This window comes from Leptidea sinapis, chromosome 17 (assembly GCF_905404315.1).
Source record: "Leptidea sinapis chromosome 17, ilLepSina1.1, whole genome shotgun sequence".
Taxonomy (NCBI): Eukaryota; Metazoa; Arthropoda; class Insecta; order Lepidoptera; family Pieridae; genus Leptidea; species Leptidea sinapis.
Genome location: NC_066281.1, coordinates 1,672,070 through 1,689,573, shown reverse-complemented (window position 1 = coordinate 1,689,573; position 17,504 = coordinate 1,672,070).

Sequence of the window (17,504 nt, the reverse complement as noted above, 5' to 3'; positions counted from 1 at the left end):
TGTTTTTAAGAGAAATAAATTATTATTATTATTACTACATTAATTAGTAGATACCAGACGGCACGGTCCGGCACTCTCGGTTTTGGTGTATCTGAAAAACACAGAAATCAGGACACTAGCCTGATTTCGGAAAGGTAAAACGGGAAACGAGAGAAAGTGAGAAAGAGTATGTGTAACAAGTCGAATGAGAGAGAAGGAAAACAATTCGCAAGTTTTTAATTGCCGTTGTTTTTTATATATGAAAATATAGCACACACACAGACGGGATAAGCAAAAAACCCTCTCATTTAAAGTGATAAGCCATGCGAACTCAGAATTTTTGACAACCCAATTTGCGTTCGTCACATAGGGTGTTAAATCAAATCAAACCAAACCACTTTATTCGTGTAAGTCAAGGAAATGAAACTTATGAAAGTCAAAAGATTTCTTTTTATATTTACCACCACTTCGGAATAGATGGAATGGATAATGAAAAGAAGTGTCAGGAAACTCATTAACAATCTTTTAAATCAACATTTACAGCTTCATCGTTTTACAAATCCTTTTAATTTGAATATATGTAAAGTGATGCAACAAAAATACTTAAACATCATAATATACTAAATGCCTTACACAAGTAAGACAAAAATGTAAACAGTAAAGTAGATGCATCAATCCACGCATACCCGTTTGTAAATAAAGGTATTATGCGAGTTATTAGCGATTATAATAAATATAACAACTTTAATTTAAAAACATGAAGCAAAGTAGCGTTTGTTCACAAGCATAATGCATGGAGTAGCCATCGCCTCCATCATCCAAATTTTAGGAAATGACCCGTCCCACCGCCACAAGCAGTGGCATTTAGCCAGCATGACGAAGCCTATCACGAGAACTCAACCAAATAACAAAAAAGAATATTCATCTACGCAACAGTACACAAACAAGCACACGCCAGGAAATATCAAGATGACGACATGATCATAATCATATCATTACGGACACTCCTTTGCAGTTGGTGGTTATTTGTGTTTGCCAAAGATGGACATTACATACAGCCTGTAGAATTTGTTTTTGGTTTGAAAGGTTTGTGATCTATCATTCATTTAATGGACTAGGAAATCATAGTAATCAAAGTAGCGAATTTAGGTCCCTAAAAACTACTACACTGTTATGGAAAATACATACATGCTAGTTGCAAATAAATATATGTACTGCTACAGCTCCACGAGGCGCCCTCTATGATGTCCGCGAGGCGCGCGTCCTCGTCGGGCAGCAGGTACTGACCTGTGGCAGTGAGCGTCTCGCTGTCGACGGAGCTCCACGAGGCGCCCTCTATGATGTCCGCGAGGCGCGCGTCCTCGTCGGGCAGCAGGTACTGACCTGTGGCAGTGAGCGTCTCGCTGTCGACGGAGCTCCACGAGGCGCCCTCTATGATGTCCGCGAGGCGCGCGTCCTCGTCGGGCAGCAGGTACTGACCTGTGGCAGTGAGCGTCTCGCTGTCGACGGAGCTCCACGAGGCGCCCTCTATGATGTCCGCGAGGCGCGCGTCCTCGTCGGGCAGCAGGTACTGACCTGTGGCAGTGAGCGTCTCGCTGTCGACGGAGCTCCACGAGGCGCCCTCTATGATGTCCGCGAGGCGCGCGTCCTCGTCGGGCAGCAGGTACTGACCTGTGGCAGTGAGCGTCTCGCTGTCGACGGAGCTCCACGAGGCGCCCTCTATGATGTCCGCGAGGCGCGCGTCCTCGTCGGGCAGCAGGTACTGACCTGTGGCAGTGAGCGTCTCGCTGTCGACGGAGCTCCACGAGGCGCCCTCTATGATGTCCGCGAGGCGCGCGTCCTCGTCGGGCAGCAGGTACTGACCTGTGGCAGTGAGCGTCTCGCTGTCGACGGAGCTCCACGAGGCGCCCTCTATGATGTCCGCGAGGCGCGCGTCCTCGTCGGGCAGCAGGTACTGACCTGTGGCAGTGAGCGTCTCGCTGTCGACGGAGCTCCACGAGGCGCCCTCTATGATGTCCGCGAGGCGCGCGTCCTCGTCGGGCAGCAGGTACTGACCTGTGGCAGTGAGCGTCTCGCTGTCGACGGAGCTCCACGAGGCGCCCTCTATGATGTCCGCGAGGCGCGCGTCCTCGTCGGGCAGCAGGTACTGACCTGTGGCAGTGAGCGTCTCGCTGTCGACGGAGCTCCACGAGGCGCCCTCTATGATGTCCGCGAGGCGCGCGTCCTCGTCGGGCAGCAGGTACTGACCTGTGGCAGTGAGCGTCTCGCTGTCGACGGAGCTCCACGAGGCGCCCTCTATGATGTCCGCGAGGCGCGCGTCCTCGTCGGGCAGCAGGTACTGACCTGTGGCAGTGAGCGTCTCGCTGTCGACGGAGCTCCACGAGGCGCCCTCTATGATGTCCGCGAGGCGCGCGTCCTCGTCGGGCAGCAGGTACTGACCTGTGGCAGTGAGCGTCTCGCTGTCGACGGAGCTCCACGAGGCGCCCTCTATGATGTCCGCGAGGCGCGCGTCCTCGTCGGGCAGCAGGTACTGACCTGTGGCAGTGAGCGTCTCGCTGTCGACGGAGCTCCACGAGGCGCCCTCTATGATGTCCGCGAGGCGCGCGTCCTCGTCGGGCAGCAGGTACTGACCTGTGGCAGTGAGCGTCTCGCTGTCGACGGAGCTCCACGAGGCGCCCTCTATGATGTCCGCGAGGCGCGCGTCCTCGTCGGGCAGCAGGTACTGACCTGTGGCAGTGAGCGTCTCGCTGTCGACGGAGCTCCACGAGGCGCCCTCTATGATGTCCGCGAGGCGCGCGTCCTCGTCGGGCAGCAGGTACTGACCTGTGGCAGTGAGCGTCTCGCTGTCGACGGAGCTCCACGAGGCGCCCTCTATGATGTCCGCGAGGCGCGCGTCCTCGTCGGGCAGCAGGTACTGACCTGTGGCAGTGAGCGTCTCGCTGTCGACGGAGCTCCACGAGGCGCCCTCTATGATGTCCGCGAGGCGCGCGTCCTCGTCGGGCAGCAGGTACTGACCTGTGGCAGTGAGCGTCTCGCTGTCGACGGAGCTCCACGAGGCGCCCTCTATGATGTCCGCGAGGCGCGCGTCCTCGTCGGGCAGCAGGTACTGACCTGTGGCAGTGAGCGTCTCGCTGTCGACGGAGCTCCACGAGGCGCCCTCTATGATGTCCGCGAGGCGCGCGTCCTCGTCGGGCAGCAGGTACTGACCTGTGGCAGTGAGCGTCTCGCTGTCGACGGAGCTCCACGAGGCGCCCTCTATGATGTCCGCGAGGCGCGCGTCCTCGTCGGGCAGCAGGTACTGACCTGTGGCAGTGAGCGTCTCGCTGTCGACGGAGCTCCACGAGGCGCCCTCTATGATGTCCGCGAGGCGCGCGTCCTCGTCGGGCAGCAGGTACTGACCTGTGGCAGTGAGCGTCTCGCTGTCGACGGAGCTCCACGAGGCGCCCTCTATGATGTCCGCGAGGCGCGCGTCCTCGTCGGGCAGCAGGTACTGACCTGTGGCAGTGAGCGTCTCGCTGTCGACGGAGCTCCACGAGGCGCCCTCTATGATGTCCGCGAGGCGCGCGTCCTCGTCGGGCAGCAGGTACTGACCTGTGGCAGTGAGCGTCTCGCTGTCGACGGAGCTCCACGAGGCGCCCTCTATGATGTCCGCGAGGCGCGCGTCCTCGTCGGGCAGCAGGTACTGACCTGTGGCAGTGAGCGTCTCGCTGTCGACGGAGCTCCACGAGGCGCCCTCTATGATGTCCGCGAGGCGCGCGTCCTCGTCGGGCAGCAGGTACTGACCTGTGGCAGTGAGCGTCTCGCTGTCGACGGAGCTCCACGAGGCGCCCTCTATGATGTCCGCGAGGCGCGCGTCCTCGTCGGGCAGCAGGTACTGACCTGTGGCAGTGAGCGTCTCGCTGTCGACGGAGCTCCACGAGGCGCCCTCTATGATGTCCGCGAGGCGCGCGTCCTCGTCGGGCAGCAGGTACTGACCTGTGGCAGTGAGCGTCTCGCTGTCGACGGAGCTCCACGAGGCGCCCTCTATGATGTCCGCGAGGCGCGCGTCCTCGTCGGGCAGCAGCAGCGTCTCGCCCGAGTCGCCCACGCCGCCCGGACCCCCCAACCCGCCGCACCCCGCCGCCGCCGCCGCCAGGCTGCCGATGGCGCTCAGGCTCGCGGTCGACGTCAACCCGATGGAAGCCGTCTCCGCGCTGCTTTCATAATAAAACCTTAGATCTATATGTATAGATAGACTGTTAGTTTTTTTATGAAAATAAGGGACGAGCCGAGCAGGACGTTCAGCGGATGGTAATTGATACGCCTTACCCATTACAATGCAATGCCGCTTGAAAAACCCAAAAATTCTGAGCGGCACTATAATTTCGCGCGTCACCTTGAGACATAAGATGTCAAGTCTCATTTGTCCAGTAATTTCACTAGCTACGGCGCCCTTCAGACCGAAACACAGTAATGTTTACACATTAATCTAGTCACTTATGATGAAAATTTATCATCTCAAGATGATAGAACTATACAAGTAGATGGACTATATACGGATTTCTCTAAAGCGTTCGACCTAGTCGACCACAACATTCTTATTGACAAGCTAAAGTTTTACGGTTTCGTCGGAAATATTATTAACTGGTTTGCCTCTTACCTAAGAGACAGACATATGACAGTAGTTTTGTGTGGTTTCGAAACTTCATTTTTTATACAGCGCGCTCTGGAATGCCCCAGGGATCCATTCTTGGTCCGATGCTTTTTAACAAATTTATCAATGATATAGTAAATTGTTTTGTCAAATCAGAAGTTTAGCTTAACGCCAATGACCTGAAAGCGTTTAGTGTGATCAACTCTTTAAACTACTCCTACTTGTTGCAGGATGATCTAAATTGTTTAAGTCGCTGGTGTATTGCTAATAAAATGGTAATGAATCATAATAAATGCTATTGTATTTCGTATCATAGAAAAGTTCATCCGATTCAATTCGTGTATAGTACAAATGGCCATGATGTTCAAAATGTAAATTATATAAGAGACCTAGTTATAGTTATATATCATAAACTAAGCTTTATTGCTCATATTTATAATATATGTAAGAAAGCATCAAAGATCACTGAGTTCATTAAGTGTAGCTCCAAAGGCTTTCGGAATTCGAACACTAAATTATTGTTGTTTAACGCTCTTACCAGGAGTACTCTTGAGTATGCTTCAGTTGCCTGGAATCCCCACTATAATGCACGTTCTGTGAGAATTGAACGAACCCAAAAGCGCTTTCTGCACCATGTAAGTTTTGGCGATAAGTTATATTATATAAATTCTAGCTACTATTCCAGACTCCGACACTCTTACGTATTAACTTTGTCGGATCGTAGAAAACTATTAGACCTATGTTTTTTACATTTTTTCAATGAAGCCTTAGATGCGTCTGACTTACTTTATAAAATATCTGTAATTCTTACAGATGTGTAGTCGTGTAAAAAACTATATGCCGTTCAAAGCTGGCGCCTCAAAAACAAACCTAGGGCTCTCAGCACCTATCAATAGGATGTCAGGTTTATATAATAGTATAAATAAAGTTCTCGACATTGATATAGTAGGTGATAGTTTTCCTTGATGAAAAGAACCTAACGGACCAATTTCTATCACAATATAGTCACGAAATAGTTTAGTATCTTTTGAGTATTTTACATTATTTAATTTTATTTGTATTTGGGTTTTTGAAAATTTGATTATAAGGTTTTTTGATTTTATTTTAAACTTAGCTCTAATTGTGTATTATTTGTTCATTGTACCAGATTTTGAAAATTTTATTATTAGGTTTTTTTGATTTTATTTTTAACTTAGCTCTAATTGTGTGTTATTTGTTCATTGTACTAGATACATCTAGTTGACTGTTACAGCTTTTTGGATCTTATAATATCTTGACCCTCTTCTTTTTCGTTTCTTCTGCTTCTAACTAGTATCTCTTTTGCAAGCTGTGGCAATCTCTAAGTGGGTCTACAAGTTAACAATAATATGTAAGTACCTCATTTGAAAAAAATTTGAAGTTGGCAGTAAAACTACTTTGAACTATCCACGCACACTACCACAAGTGACATGTAAATCGCGAGTGTAAGACGTAGCTTGGCGCACAGCCCGGCCCGTTTTGATCGTTTGTCTAACAGTAAGAGACTCAATCTAGACGAATAAATTAACTAAGTAAATTGACATCGATACAAGACCTGTCGTGATCGTGGTGGTGCGGCAAAGTCACCGGGCGACTGGATCCCAGACCCAACTTGCCCTTGGTGATGGAGGACGCGCGCACGCTCTGACGACGGAGCTTCTGCAGCATATCCCTACCAACACAAAACATCACATAAGAGCTATTAATAAAAAAATAAATTAGTAATAAATGCTTGCAAAATACATTAATTTATTTACGGTGTGTGTGGATGATGCATCTACTTTATTCAATAACTCTTGTTTTTGCGTATTAAATTGCAATTACTTTTTTGACTTATTCGTGTATTACATTGACTATTTGACGTTTGAGTTGAACAGTAAATATTAATAGTTGACAGTCATCAGCCTCATTTCCGTGATCTACATCAATATAGTGTTTTTGATTTGTATTACAAGGCACCAAAAAATAGTCCTAAAAGTGCATTAATTTGATTCCTGAGAACAAAATATCTTTATAGTGTTAAAAATATATGCAATACAAACAAGAAGACTTGAAAAATTTCTAAGAAAAAAAGAAAAGAAATCTTTAAGTGTGCTTAAAACAATTTATTCTCTACGTTCATTCAGTTTAGTTCCTCCACTTACCTTCTAAAGTCCTTGAACACCAGCGCCTCAAGATCCTGCAGCCTCCTCAACTCGTACTCAACCGTGCTGTGACTGGCGCCGAGAGCTCGCAGATCGCTGATGATCTTTGCTTGCTCTGTCATCTCTTTCTCTATCAGCTTAGATCTCTTCTTAGCGTCTATCGAGGTGTCGAACACGAAGGCGGGCAGATTTTCTGTGTACTTCCGTCGGAAAACTATACTCTCCTGTCACAAAAGAACATTGCTTCAGTAAATTCAAATCAAATATTTCTATTCTAAATAGGATTATCAAATCACTTACTCTACGCCAAAATCTGCCCATTCGAAAAGATATAGCTCAGATCTTAAAAAACGTCGTCAGAACCTCTTTTTTAATAATATCCCAATACAATAACTTTTATTTTGAATATGCGTATAGATAGACTCAATAACTCTAAACGCCTCGAAAGAAATAGCGGCGAACTGTTGGCCTCTATAAAACAAAGTGACAGACGTAACGCGAGTGCAGCTAAGAGTAACAGCTAGAGGTTCTATCTAGACATATTAATTATCTAAGAATTTATTTATTTAGGGCGCTTAGTCCGGCAAACCCATTTGACGCCAGCACTCGAGAAAGATTCAGACTTATATCAAGGAACAGGGAATAAAAAAATAGTAGTTATAAAAAAGTAAAACTAAAAACACGCTTATTATAGAAACCAAACTATAAAAATTAAAATTTTATTATGAAATTTAAAATTTGCATGAATTCCTGTCTTATATTCCTAATTGAAAAATGGAATAATTTTATCAAATTAATATTGTCATCGGTCCTCGATAAACCCAAGAAGTTTGAACTAAATTTAAACCGTTTAGGCCGTTTAAACTGGGTCAAAATCGCGCCCAAATGAGTCTGTTACAAGCAAACATACATACAGATGAAGCTAATAAAAAGCGTGTAAAAATGATGAAATTAAAGTTTGATATATTTTCAAAGGAGTGTTTAAGAAATAATTTGTATCAGGACAATATAATATACCTGGAAAATAATTTTTCACATGTCAAGTTTTCGTAAATTGCAAATTTCATCGTAAGTTACATACATACAACATATACATACCAAAAATACTACTAAAAGGATTCGATTGTGTGCTAAAAAGTGTGCATTATGAAAAACTAAAGAAAAAAAATCGCCTACAACTCGCTGTAAATTCTGTGTAGTTTGTACAACCCTAACAAACCAATCAAATAAAAATGTCTTCTACCGCAATTATCACGGGAAGTGTTCCGAAGAGCTGTTTAACCTGATTCCTGCCGCATAATTCCACCTTCGCACGACACGCCACATGTTAGGATATCAGCCCCCCCATCTGGGTGTGTGGCGGTCCTCCAAAGTGCGGTTTTCAAGGAGCATTCTTCCACGTCCTACAAAGCTGTGGAATGAGCTTCTTTGTGCGGTTCCGGGACGATACGACATGGGTTCCTTCAAAAAAAGCGCGCACACCTTTCTTAAAGGCTGGAAACGCTCTTGTAATTCCTCTGGTGTTGCCAGAGAATGTGGGCGGCGGTGATAACATAACACCAGGTGACCCGTGACCCGGCGTTTATCCTCCGATTCGAGTACGTACAGCTTAAGCTCTTGTTCACTTAATACAATTTAAATGCATTCCGAAATGCGAAGTGCTGTTACTCTATCAAGCCAAGCTAGTGAAGCCATTGAAATTAAAAATAAAAATTTCAAATGTCAGTAGAGAAGTCGGGTTAAAATTATATTACACCTGGGATCTATTTATTTCTTAATTATTACACGCGTTTACTAACACTTGCTGTTCTTAATGATACCACAGACAGGTAATGGGGCGAACGCACTCAGACTATCTAATATATAAAATTCTCGTGTCATGGTGTTAAACATTGAACTCCTCCGAAACGGCTTGACCGATTCTCATGAAAATTTGAGTGCATATTGGGTTGGTATGAGAATCGGACAACATCTGTTTTTCATCTCCCTAAATGTTAAGGGTGGTCCACACGAAATTTTAATTTTTTATTTTTTTTTTAAATTTGTTTGATTGTGAGTCAGCATTAAAAATACATACAACTTAAAATTTTCACCCATCTACGATGAACAGTTACTTTTGTATCGCGATTTTAATATCGGCAATACAACGTTTGCTGGGTCAGCTAGTATAATTATAAATTTAAGTGTACGATACTACATATTATATTGTAACTAAATTAATAAATAAAAATCCCGCTGAGTTTTTGCGTCCATTCTTCTCAGGTCTGAGGCATATAATTTCGAATGGGTAGTGGTTTTTTGACGTTCAATAAGTGATTTTAAATCCTATTTTGATTAAAAAATATTGAATTTTATCCTTCAAAAAATATTTTATTTAAATAAATGTGTAACACTCGCGTTATAGAAAGAAAATATTTTTAACAGCAGATTATATATTATTATGATAGAATAATTACCTGTGAATCTTTACTTAGGTCTGCTTCATCATCCAGATCGCTTTCATAATCCATTTTAAGTGGGTCCTCTTCTTCAAAACCTTGACGAGAGCAGCTTTATTATTTATTTATTTCATAAAGGAAAACCAACTGCGTACAGTAATTTTCAATCAAAGTCTTATAATAATAATAAAGCTACTTATAAGTCCTCACGGAAAGCAAATTAATAGTATCAAATACACTAAAGTTAATGCTATCAACTATAGTATTAGATATAGATAGTAGTAGTCTTGTTTATTTAAGCATTTCGGTAAAAAAAAAACGGGTTGCACTCCGGGAGTGCCGGCAGAAGTAAAACTGTATCATTAATGTTGTGCATTTTTGAATAGTTTTTAATGGTTAGAGAATAATTTCTCACGAATTACTTTATTTATCAGTATAAAAGTATTAGCATTTATCTGGTTAAATACAATATTCCTTTAACGCGCTATCGTACACAAAAATGACATTACATAAAACATCTAACACTTCAGAAATATTACAATTAGTTACATTAAAAAGTTTATCTCTCAGAAAAGTCAACTTTCATCCATAATTTCAACGACTGTCTTACGAATTTTCGATCAGGCCACGTGTATTGACGCGAGTTTAACATTTTACACCCATCCCAAGAAAAGTGCTCAACGCTGCTAAATAAGTTTACACTTCAAAAGAAATTTCAGAGTAGACATATTATAATGAAATATTTTTATGCGTCATTAATACATATTACATAGCTATAATTCAATAATATAATATAAACATTTGTTTGTAGGTACCTCTCAAATAATACTATTAGAAGTAATTTTAAACTTGGAGTAACACTTCGTTGCGTTTATTAATAAGACAGTGTTAGTTTATGAAACATGAAACAGGTGTTCAGATGTACCTGTGAGCGTAGTCAGCGTATGTCCCAGCGAGGAGAGCTGCTTGCCCACGTTGGTGTCCAAGTGGATGTCTACTCCCTCCATCTGCCACGACACGTTCAGGAACCACTTGGCATTTTCTGTCATCAAACGGGCCACAAATTATCAATTCATTCCCTAGAGCTCAGTTGTAGATCCTAGGTGTATATAGGTGATCACTATCACAGTAGACGGCCTGTAGTTTGAATGAGGTAGTACGAATTCGATTCCTTGCCAACCGCCCTTCTAAGTACGACACCTCGCAGGCTGGGTGCTGGGTGTAAGTCTTGAACACACACAAACACACTAGCTGTACCCGCTACTACTTTAGCGAGAACTTTAATCTATCTCATCTAATATATTAAGATGACGCCCAACATTGCTTTGTTTGCCTGTTTGTAAATTGGGCACGTTTTGGACTAGATTCGATAATATAACCTGCGCTCGATAAAACCTGACAAAAATAATATATTACATATTATATATATTTGTTTGGCATGGACTTATTTTCTACGATAGAATTTAGTGACGCAGGGTTTGACAGTACAACTGTGAAAAAACTTCATTATAAGAACAGGGAGCATTTTTTACGAAATAATTCTTGATGTTTTGAAATATTATTGGCAAATTCGTATAAGACAGTATTTTTTTTATTATCTACAGAATGACGTCTGTCGGGTCAGCTAGTTACATATAAAGTGATATACCGTTGGGCCTGGCGGCCGCGGTTCTGCTGCACACTTCATAGGTGCCCTCCGACACGCAGCACACGTTGACACACGCCTCCTGCGGCTCCGGCTTCCAGTCGTCCAGGGACGCCTCGAAGTCACGGGCGAACCGCACGCACAGGCCAACGAAACGACCCTACAACCATGTCGATAAAGTTTATAGACATTATCATTACATAGTACACAACAAGGTCGCTTCCCGCTGTCTGTCGCTACGAATGCTTAGATCTTTAAAACTACGGAATGGATTTTTATGCGGTTTCTTTTAATATATATTGATTAAAGAGGAAGGTTTATATGCATGTAACATAATGTAGTGAAACTATGTTAAAATAAAATTAATATTAATAAATAAATTTAAAGATATTTTAAAACATAAAAATAAATTAACTTTAATCATATAACCTATTATTGTATAAAATATTCATCTTATATTACTATAACTTCATAAACATTTTATTATTTTCAAACTCAATAAATATATTGTCAACGCACAAACAACCACAGCGGACATCATTTGTACAACGATTAATGCAAGCAAACATCTGTTTCTAACTGCGAAGGCTTTCTAACCGGTTTGTGGTTAACGTGTATTGAAAGGCATAATTAGTATGTCTCCCACAGTGATCGACGCAAGACTTATGTTACCTTATGCAATTTTATATCGAGTCTTATAATCTTAATTTTAAGTTTGTGTTTCGTGTAATACTAGTCATTAAGTATACATATGTATATGTGTGCTTCAATCGTAATACTGTCAATCCTTCTGTGTGTGCTATAGTTTAACAAATTCTATTTTGAAACTAAAAGTCGTTTAAAATCCTCAAACCTTAAAGTAATAAAGGTCTTGAGGTTATAATTTAAACTTCGGTACAGTAAGGGCACGTTTTCCTTAGCTTACTAACTATTCGGCTTAGCTATTAGGGTACTCCCACGATTTCCACATCTCATTTTTTAAGTACCTATAGGAAGTTGAGGGTAGGAAGCACCAGATTTCAAATAAAAAAAGAATTATCAAAATCGCTTCAGACAGTCGAAAGTTCTGAAGTTACTGTAGTGTATTGACATCTAGTCTGAACTGAGTTAACAATCATGACATCGACAGTGACATTATCTGTGTGACGTTAAGTGCTATATCAGGAATTCACAGTACAGCGGAAGGCCTATCGGCTATCGGTTTCAACCGGACGTTCCTGAGTGTAGTGCTTTTTTTTAGATTTGTCACTCGTGACCAAACATTACATTACAGTAAAAAACATGCCGACGAATTCTGCAAGTCCTCCTCTTTTGAAGTCGGTTACAAGATATGTGCGAGGTACCTTGCTGACGAGCGCGCCCGAGCTAACGGCCGAGATGCTGGTGGTGTCCAGAGTGACCACGACGGCCGCACACCCCGCGCCCGTCTCGGGGCCGGCCTCGCCCCATCCACCGCACCACCGGGACTGCTGCACATTAACAATTTTTGTTATACTAATTTTTTTCATAGAAAAAGGAAGACAAACTAGCGTACCGGTCAGCCTAGTGTTAAGTGATCACCGCCACCCACATTCTCTTGCAACACCATAGGAGCGTTGCCGGCCTTTAAGGTGTACGCGCTTTTTTTTTACCCATGTCGTATCGTCCCGGAAACACTGCACAAGGAAGCTTTGTAGTAGGTGGAAGAAAGCTCTTTGAAAAACGTACAGTGGAGGACCGCCACACATCCAGATGGTGGGGATAATATCCTAATTTGTGGCGTGTCGTGCGAAGATTGAACTCGGCGGCAGGAATCAGGTCAAACGGCTCTTCCGAGCAATCCCCGTGATAAATACGGTAGAAGATTGAATAGAACATTCAAGTGGAAGTGTCCTTAAACTTCCTTGGTGTTTCCCACCCTTAAAATGTATTAACACTGCACAAGAAAATCATAATACTGTTAGAGAGAGAGTAGTAGAGAGTTAATAGTGTTGATAGGCTTCCAACAAGATGGACCAATGATCGCCGGAATACTTTGGATGAGGGCAGTGCAGGACCGATCGTCGTGAAGATCTTTGTGGGAGGCCCTTTGTCCAGCAGTGGACGTCTTCCGGCCGATGTTGATGATGTTAAAATAATTTATTTTCTCAGAGTGCAGGAAGGTATTGTTCTCATAATATTGCACTACATACATGTGGTGGTTGGTTGAGAGGCAGACAGATGCCGATGTCGTCCACGTTGAGTTGCAGGAACAGCGTGCTCAGATGTTGTGCGCCGATCTGTGACGTCAGCTGGACCTGCAACGTGACGTAAACGTTAACAATGAGTAGATTATGAAAGTCAACATCAAAATCATTAATTAATATCGTAAATAACACTTTTAAAAGTCACAATAATTATGTAACATTATTATTTAGCGTCAAGATACTCGTTGCAAATATCTAATATATAAAATTCTCGTGTCATGGTGTTAAACTTTGAACTCCTCCGAAACGGCTTGACCGATTCTTATGAAATTTTGAGTGCATATTGGGTAGGTCTGAGAATCGGACAACATCTATTTTTCATCCCCCTAAATGTTAAGAGTATTCATTTTTTATTTTTTTTAAATTTGTTTGATTATGAGTCAACATTAAAAAATACATACAACTTCAAATTTTCACCCATCTATGATCAACAGTTACTTTTAATATCGGCAATACAACGTTTGCTGGGTCAGCTAGTTAATATATAAAAGTTCGGTAGATTACAAAACACCTTTATTTACCTGCAGTATGTGTGGATTGATATATATTGATACTGTACACAATAACTCTTGCTTTTACGTATTCATTTATATTTACGTTTTTGACTTACTCGTGTAAAGCATTGACGTTTGACTATTTTTGTTGCATCACTTAACATATTATATTATAATGATTTGAAAAAAGATGAAGCTGTCAATGTTGATCAGAAAGAGTGGCAATGAGTGTCTTGCCACATCTACTCATTAAAGCTCAACCTTTTCCGAAGTGGCTGTAAATATAAAAAGAAAAGAAAGCTTTTGACATTCATGAATAAAGTGATTTTGATTTGATTTGATTGATATATTTTTTTTATGGAATAGGAGGACAAACGAGCGTACGGGTCACCTGGTGTTAAGTGATCACCGCCGCCCACATTCTCTTGCAACACCAGAGGAATCACAAGAGCGTTGCCGGCCTTTAAGGAAGGTGTACGCGCTTTTTTTGAAGGTTCCCATGTCGTATCGTCCCGGAAACACCGCACAAGGAAGCTCATTCCACAGCATTGTAGTACGTGGAAGAAAGCTCCTTAAAAACCGCACTGTGGAGGACCGCCACACATCCAGATGGTGGGGATGATATCCTAATTTGTGGCGTGTCGTGCGAAGGTCAATCCAAATGTTTTGAGTTTTCTTGAGTGTTAATTCCGACAATATTTATCTTCAAACAATTCGAGAAGTGTTTCGCCTCTACACGAGGCGTCGTGTATTTTGTGTATGTGTTGCAGGGAAATGATAGTGACAGAGTTTTGGTCAATTTCCTTTTTTTTGATAATATGGGCCTCTATTTGGCCTTTAGAGAAACTTTTATCTGTTTTGAGGTTAATTCTTACCAAATTATGTCTAAATCATACTAAATAAACCTTATAAATACCAAAGAAAATACTTTTTGTCATTTCATGGAACCAACTCTGGCATTTGGTCAAATCACTAGATTTACAGTATACAGTTACGGCCATACAAATAAACTTGCTATAAAGTTATGACCGAGAATTTAACCAAGAATATTATGTACTTACCAGTGGGAGGCTCCTTTGCACAGGATGTCGGCTAGATTATGGGTACCACAACGGCGCATATTTCCGCTGTGAAGCAGTAATGTGTAAACATTACTGTGTTTCGGCCTGAAGCGCGCCGTAGCTAGTGAAATTATTGGGCAAATGAGACTCAACTTCTTATGTCTCAAGGTGACGAGCGCAATTGTAGTGCCGCTTAGAATATTTGGCTTTTTCAAGAATGCTGAGGGGCACTGCATTGTAATGGGCAGGGCGTATCAATTACCATCAGTTGAACGTCCTGCTCGTCTCGTCCCCACACCGATCGGTGCCCTCACCGATAAAACATGAGTAAAGCCATATTAATAAATAAGAGGTAGGCCATCTAGTCGTCCATGATTCCTCCTACAGAATACCTTTTCAAAGAGCTGCTGGGTGGCGGTGAGCACTTCCTGGTTGAGCGTCATCCGCTTCTCGTTCCAGTACTGGTAGGCGTTCTTGTAGTTGAGCCACACGAGGATGGCGCGGTCCACGGCCACCGGCTGGATGTACACCAGCGGCCGCTTCAGCCGGATCAGCACCACTTCCTTGTCCTCGTCGCACACGATCTCCTCTTGGAACGCGTTCCGCATCGCTGCCGGACAATTTACACCCTAAGATAATTTATTACTACCACTACTCAACTCAACCAAGATCACCGATGCACTAACACTTCCACTGGCACTTAAACGGAAATGGGCTTGACATATTTCACGGTATACCGACAGGTGGACAAGACACATTACGCGATGGAAGGGGCCAACATCAGGAAAACGAAATGTAGGAAGACCAATAAAATGGTGGGCTGATGACATAGTACAATCAGCAGGAAAAGAATAGATGCAGAAAGCACTTAACAGAAAGTTCTGGATGAAGTTAGAGGAGGCCTTTATCCAATCTGGGATCCATATCTAAAAAATTGTAAAAAAATAACAATTGTACTAAAAACATAAAACAAATAATACTAACCAAAAAAAAAACTAACAATATTTCAAATGTACACTTTTTATTAGAGATATGGAATAAACAGCTATATTAAAATTATCATTACTACTCAACTTGAGGGTCCTGGGAGCCTTAAATTCACTAGGTTGAATCGCCACAGTATTCAGAGACTAGCAGCAAGATTCGTGGACAAGGATTAAGAGACTTGTCACTGGAAAAGCCTCTCCAAATACAACACCAAAATACAATCATATTCAGTCAGCATATTGGATCATTGTTGGAAGACAGATTGCCAAGACGCAGAATACAGAAAGAAAAAAAAAATAATTTATACGTCTAGATAGAGCCTCTTGATGCTAGACAGCCGATAAAAACAGGCCAAGTTTAATACTTTAATACAAGCTACGTCATACACTTGCGATTTGTATGACACTTTGTGTTAGTGTGCGTGCATTCTTCAAAATAGAGGTTAACAGTCAACCTCAATTTTTTTCAACGTTTTCACAGCTGCCATCTTCTATCTAGACGTTTAAATGATCTTAGTTTACACCTATTACGACCTACGACTATCAATCAAAACGTATAAATTATCTAAGGTACTTAGGTACTAAGGTACCTTTAAATACTATAATCAATATAATTCTCCTATGTATGTTAGTGATCACCTCCTAACGTCTGGACCGATTTTTCAAATTTAACACGTGTGTACAGGACAACGTCTGTCGGGTCCACTAGTGTACATATGACAAGTGTATAGGATATCAAATTAACGTTATATTTTTAAAATATCACACAAGCACCGTCAGAAATTCACTGACGTAATATAAAAAAGACAGTTATTACTAATCACATGTTAACCTCACGGACTAGTAAAAAAATAAGGACTCCGTGTCACCTTACATAACAGTGTAGCAGCAAAACAAGCCGATTAACGTGTAAATACATAGCCCCACGTACACACTTACACTACTACAGGCCGATAGGCGGCCATTATGAGAATTGTCATCGTCTGTGACAGATCAGTTTGCGACTCAATAAAATATTTTAAAAATGTCGTCGTGCGTTGTGAAAAAGTGTAAAAACGATACTTTATAAATATTTGTTGCCATATATGATAATTTAAGGGAGAAAAAATTGTGTAACTAGTAGCCCCCGTAACCGAACACACACTAGCATAACGGTGCTTCACTTGTTAATATCATGGCGCGGAGTACTTCTTTTTTTACAAGTCCGTGGTCGACCTCTGGTGTTTTTTATAAATGCTTCATATCGAATTAATGTTATTGAAATAAGACAAATAAGATACGAATAACTCACAGATCCGTGTATTGAAGAAGGCGTACTGTTGAAACTCTGGCTCCGCCTCTTCAAACATTGCGTTACGAATCAATTGACCTAGACTCAGATTTAAATCGACCTGAAAACAAAACAAAACCAATTCAACTATAAAGGTATTCATACATCTTAACGCTACAACATAGTTAATGATATAAACAATGCCTATTATTAAAACTACGTAAAACACAGAATAAACTAATTATAACTATTTTACTATACCTACTTAAACAGATAAAATCTTTACCAATAGTAATTATTATGGCAACTAGACTATTAAACACATCCGAAAGCTGCTTATTAATTTATTGTCAAGTCAAGTTAAATAAACTTTATTCGATAAGGCTCAAACTGAACGCTTTTGAATCTTCACCTTAAATATTTCTTTTAAATTACTGAATATTCCTACCATACATATTTGGAAAAAGTAGAGCTCGTGAGATGAACATACGAGAAACTCAACGGCCACTCTTTTGAATCAATAGAGTATTTAATAATGTCTGTAATAAACAAAACAAGTTAGTTTATAAGGTGTAGTTTATAAATCATCATATATTGGAGGCATCAACCTT